Raw genomic sequence first — 6,723 nt, forward strand, 5'->3', positions numbered from 1 at the left:
GTTCTTGTAGGTTGGATGTGTGTGTTCCTGTAGGTTGGATGTGTGTGTTCCTGTAGTTTGGATGTGTGTGTTCCTGTAGGTTGGATGTGTGTGTTCTTGTAGGTTGGATGTGTGTGTTATCTTGTAGTTTGGATGTGTGTGTTCCTGTAGGTTGGATGTGTGTGTTCCTGTAGGTTGGATGTGTGTGTTCCTGTAGGTTGAATGTGTGTGTTCTTGTAGGTTGGATGTGTGTGTTCCTGTAGGTTGGATGTGTGTGTTCCTGTAGGTTGGATGTGTGTGTTCTTGTAGGTTGGATGTGTGTCTTCCTGTAGGTTGGATGTGTGTGTTCCTGTAGGTTGGATGTGTGTGTTCCTGTAGGTTGGATGTGTGTGTTCTTGTAGGTTGGATGTGTGTGTTCCTGTAGGTTGGATGTGTGTGTTCCTGTAGGTTGGATGTGTGTGTTCTTGTAGGTTGGATGTGTGTGTGTTCTTGTAGTTTGGATGTGTGTGTTCCTGTAGGTTGGATGTGTGTGTTCTTGTAGGTTGGATGTGTGTGTGTTCTTGTAGTTTGGATGTGTGTGTTCCTGTAGGTTGGATGTGTGTGTTCTTGTAGGTTGGATGTGTGTGTTCTTGTAGGTTGGATGTGTGTGTTCCTGTAGGTTGGATGTGTGTGTTCTTGTAGGTTGGATGTGTGTGTTCCTGTAGTTTGGATGTGTGTGTTCCTGTAGGTTGGATGTGTGTGTTCCTGTAGGTTGGATGTGTGTGTTCCTGCAGGTTGGATGTGTGTGTTCCTGTAGGTTGGATGTGTGTGTTCTTGTAGGTTGGATGTGTGTGTTCTTGTAGGTTGGATGTGTGTGTTCCTGTAGGTTGGATGTGTGTGTTCCTGTAGGTTGGATGTGTGTGTTCCTGCAGGTTGGATGTGTGTGTTCCTGTAGGTTGGATGTGTGTGTTCCTGTAGGTTGGATGTGTGTGTTCCTGCAGGTTGGATGTGTGTGTTCCTGTAGGTTGGATGTGTGTGTTCCTGCAGGTTGGATGTGTGTGTTCCTGTAGGTTGGATGTGTGTGTTCCTGCAGGTTGGATGTGTGTGTTCCTGTAGGTTGGATGTGTGTGTTCCTGTAGGTTGGATGTGTGTGTTCCTGTAGGTTGGATGTGTGTGTTCTTGTAGGTTGGATGTGTGTGTTCTTGTAGGTTGGATGTGTGTGTTCCTGTAGGTTGGATGTGTGTGTTCCTGTAGGTTGGATGTGTGTGTTCCTGTAGGTTGGATGTGTGTGTTCCTGTAGGTTGGATGTGTGTGTTCCTGTAGGTTGGATGTGTGTGTTCCTGCAGGTTGGATGTGTGTGTTCCTGTAGGTTGGATGTGTGTGTTCTTGTAGGTTGGATGTGTGTGTTCTTGTAGGTTGGATGTGTGTGTTCTTGTAGGTTGGATGTGTGTTTGTGTCGTTGTGTTGCACTGCTGTGGGCTGGGAAAACGATGTTTGGCTTCGTTTCATGTGTGCAGGTGTGTGGAATGGAAGGACAGATGTTCCCCATTCCTGGGTCATTTGAAAGTGGGTTAAATCTGCAACTTCCTGGAGTTCTGCCAAATGTCGGGCGAGAGGGCTCCGGGTGGCGACCAAGATCCCTCCCCTCTGCCAGAAGTACAGGCGTTCCTCGGCTAGTGATGGGAGATTTGTCCCGAAGGGAAAACAGTCCCTGCAGTCAGTCAGTGCAGCGCTTGACAGATCTGGGCCGCGTGTCAGAAGCAAGCCAGGCCTGAGTAAGCCGTTTACAGGAGGCAAGGGAAGACCGGAAGCACGAGGTGAAGATGCCGCGGTCTGATGAAATCAACACTGAACTGCTCCGCTGGGGTGCAGAAACCGGGCACATCTCATCGCCCATTTACCACCATCCCTACAGTGAAGCCGGCCGGTGGCAGCGTCACGCTGTCGGGGTGCTCTTTTGCGGCAGCGACTGGGAAACTTGTAAAGGGCAAACTGAACGATGATCGTTGCAAAATACAGGCACATCCTGGAGGGGTCGCTGCCTCACAGGGCAAAAGACTCGCCAGTTTGGAAATTGAATTTGATTTCCCACAGGACAAGGAACTCACACATGAATCAGGAACACTCGGTCATTTCACCTCATGTACTTGCACACATGAAGTGAACCGAAATGCCGTTTCCCCAGTAACACACAGCCCACAGCACTGTAACACACACAGCCCACAGCAGTGTAACACACAGCCCACAGCACTGTAACCCACACAGCCCACAGCACTGTAACACACAGCCCACAGCACTGTAACACACACAGCCCACAGCACTGTAACACACACAGCCCACAGCACTGTAACACACACAGCCCACAGCACTGTAACACACAGCCCACAGCAGTGTAACACACAGCCCACAGCACTGTAACACACAGCCCACAGCACTGTAACACACAGCCCACAGCACTCTAACACACAGCCCACAGCACTGTAACACACACAGCCCACAGCACTGTAACACACAGCCCACAGCACTGTAACACACAGCCCACAGCACTGTAACACACAGCCCACAGCAGTGTAACACACACAGCCCACAGCACTGTAACACACAGCCCACAGCACTGTAACACACAGCCCACAGCAGTGTAACACACACAGCCCACAGCAGTGTAACACACAGCCCACAGCACTGTAACACACACAGCCCACAGCAGTGTAACACACAGCCCACAGCACTGTAACACACACAGCCCACAGCACTGTAACACACACAGCCCACAGCAGTGTAACACACAGCCCACAGCACTGTAACACACAGCCCACAGCACTGTAACACACAGCCCACAGCAGTGTAACACACACAGCCCACAGCACTGTAACACACACAGCCCACAGCACTGTAACACACAGCCCACAGCACTGTAACACACAGCCCACAGCAGTGTAACACACAGCCCACAGCACTGTAACACACACAGCCCACAGCACTGTAACACACAGCCCACAGCACTGTAACACACAGCCCACAGCACTGTAACACACACAGCCCACAGCAGTGTAACACACAGCCCACAGCACTGTAACACACACAGCCCACAGCACTGTAACACACAGCCCACAGCACTGTAACACACACAGCCCACAGCAGTGTAACACACAGCCCACAGCACTGTAACACACAGCCCACAGCACTGTAACACACACAGCCCACAGCACTGTAACACACACAGCCCACAGCACTGTAACACACAGCCCACAGCACTGTAACACACAGCCCACAGCACTGTAACACACACAGCCCACAGCACTGTAACACACACAGCCCACAGCAGTGTAACACACAGCCCACAGCACTGTAACACACACAGCCCACAGCACTGTAACACACACAGCCCACAGCACTGTAACACACAGCCCACAGCACTGTAACACACACAGCCCACAGCAGTGTAACACACAGCCCACAGCACTGTAACACACAGCCCACAGCACTGTAACACACACAGCCCACAGCACTGTAACACACACAGCCCACAGCACTGTAACACACAGCCCACAGCACTGTAACACACACAGCCCACAGCACTGTAACACACAGCACTGTAACACACAGCCCACAGCAGTGTAACACACACAGCCCACAGCACTGTAACACACAGCCCACAGCACTGTAACACACAGCCCACAGCACTGTAACACACAGCCCACAGCACTGTAACACACAGCCCACAGCACTGTAACACACACAGCCCACAGCACTGTAACACACACAGCCCACAGCAGTGTAACACACAGTCCACAGCACTGTAACACACAGTCCACAGCACTGTAACACACAGCCCACAGCACTGTAACACACAGCCCACAGCACTGTAACACACAGCCCACAGCACTGTAACACACAGCCCACAGCACTGTAACACACAGCCCACAGCAGTGTAACACACAGCCCACAGCACTGTAACACACACAGCCCACAGCACTGTAACCCACACAGCCCACAGCACTGTAACACACAGCCCACTGCAGTGTAACACACAGCCCACAGCACTGTAACCCACACAGCCCACAGCAGTGTAACACACAGCCCACAGCAGTGTAACACACAGCCCACAGCACTGTAACACACAGCCCACAGCACTGTAACACACAGCCCACAGCACTGTAACACACAGCCCACAGCACTCTAACACACACAGCCCACAGCACTGTAACACACAGCCCACAGCAGTGTAACACACAGCCCACAGCAGTGTAACACACAGCCCACAGCACTGTAACACACAGCCCACAGCACTGTAACACACAGCCCACAGCACTGTAACACACACAGCCCACAGCACTGTAACACACAGCCCACAGCAGTGTAACACACACAGCCCACAGCACTGTAACACACAGCCCACAGCAGTGTAACACACAGCCCACAGCAGTGTAACACACAGCTCACAGCACTGTAACACACTGCCCACAGCACTGTAACACACAGCCCACAGCAGTGTAACACACACAGCCCACAGCACTGTAACACACAGCCCACAGCAGTGTAACACACAGTCCACAGCACTGTAACACACAGCCCACAGCACTGTAACACACTGCCCACAGCACTGTAACACACAGCCCACAGCAGTGTAACACACAGCCCACAGCACTCTAACACACAGCCCACAGCACTGTAACACACAGCCCACAGCACTCTAACACACATCCCACAGCACTGTAACACACAGCCCACAGCACTCTAACACACATCCCACAGCACTCTAACACACAGCCCACAGCACTGTAACACACAGCCCACAGCACTGTAACACACAGCCCACAGCACTGTAACACACAGCCCACAGCACTGTAACACACAGCCCACAGCACTGTAACACACAGCCCACAGCACTGTAACACACAGCCCACAGCAGTGTAACACACACAGCCCACAGCACTGTAACACACAGCCCACAGCAGTGTAACACACAGCCCACAGCAGTGTAACACACAGCCCACAGCAGTGTAACACACAGCCCACAGCACTGTAACACACAGCCCACAGCACTGTAACACACAGCCCACAGCAGTGTAACACACAGTCCACAGCACTGTAACACACAGCCCACAGCACTGTAACACACTGCCCACAGCACTGTAACACACAGCCCACAGCAGTGTAACACACAGCCCACAGCACTCTAACACACAGCCCACAGCACTGTAACACACAGCCCACAGCACTCTAACACACATCCCACAGCACTGTAACACACAGCCCACAGCACTCTAACACACATCCCACAGCACTCTAACACACAGCCCACAGCACTGTAACACACAGCCCACAGCACTGTAACACACAGCCCACAGCACTGTAACACACAGCCCACAGCACTGTAACACACAGCCCACAGCACTGTAACACACACAGCCCACAGCACTGTAACACACAGCCCACAGCACTGTAACACACAGCCCACAGCACTGTAACACACAGCCCACAGCACTGTAACACACAGCCCACAGCACTGTAACACACGGCCCACAGCACTGTAACACACACAGCCCACAGCAGTGTAACACACAGCCCACAACACTGTAACACACACGGCCCACAGCACTGTAACACACACAGCCCACAGCACTGTAACACACACGGCCCACAGCACTGTAACACACAGCCCACAGCACTGTAACACACAGCCCACAGCAACACACAGCCCACAGCACTGTAACACACAGCCCACAGCAGTGTAACACACAGCCCACAGCACTGTAACACACAGCCCACAGCACTGTAACCCACACAGCCCACAGCACTGTAACACACAGCCCACAGCACTGTAACACACAGCCCACAGCACTGTAACACACACAGCCCACAGCACTGTAACACACAGCCCACAGCACTGTAACACACAGCCCACAGCACTCTAACACACAGCCCACAGCACTGTAACACACAGCCCACATCAGTGCAACACACAGCCCACAGCAGTGTAACACACAGCCCACAGCAGTGCAACACACAGCCCACTGCAGTGCAACACACAGCCCACAGCAACACACAGCCCACTGCAGTCTAACACACAGCCCACTGCAGTGCAACACACAGCCCACAGCAACACACAGCCCACAGCAACACACAGCCCACAGCAACACACAGCCCACTGCAGTCTAACACACAGCCCACAGCAACACACAGCCCACAGCAACACACAGCCCACAGCAGTGCAACACACAGCCCACAGCAACACACAGCCCACTGCAGTGCAACACACAGCCCACAGCAGTGCAACACACAGACAAAACACATTCAACAACTACGAGAACACACATACCCAAACTAACACATATATCCAACCAACAAAAAAAAATCACTGTCCAAGGGAACAAACGCCAGCCAGGAGGACTGTCGGAACTGCCGGTCTGCATGGGCTAGCAGTTAGCTTAGCCTGCTCCGCTTCCACGTCCTGTCAGATCAGACCAGGCTCTCCCAGCCAACAAACAAAGACAAAAACTTAGATGTGGACAAAGACACTGCACCGACGGCAAGGGGGGGGGGGGGGCGCCGCAAATGTGGATTCACGCCGCCATCTTCCCACACCGGAAGCAGATGCCAAATGATGAAGAATATCCCCCAGGAGGAGCCGGAGGGCGTTGCTGGGGAGAGGGACGTCCGGAGGGCCTACTTAGCTTGCTGCCACCGCCACCCGACCCCGGAGAAGCGGCTGACGATGATGAATGAATGGATGGATGAATGAATATACAGTAGAATGGTTAC

Source organism: Lampris incognitus, chromosome 10 (assembly GCF_029633865.1).
Source record: "Lampris incognitus isolate fLamInc1 chromosome 10, fLamInc1.hap2, whole genome shotgun sequence".
In the NCBI taxonomy this organism is placed as follows: Eukaryota; Metazoa; Chordata; class Actinopteri; order Lampriformes; family Lampridae; genus Lampris; species Lampris incognitus.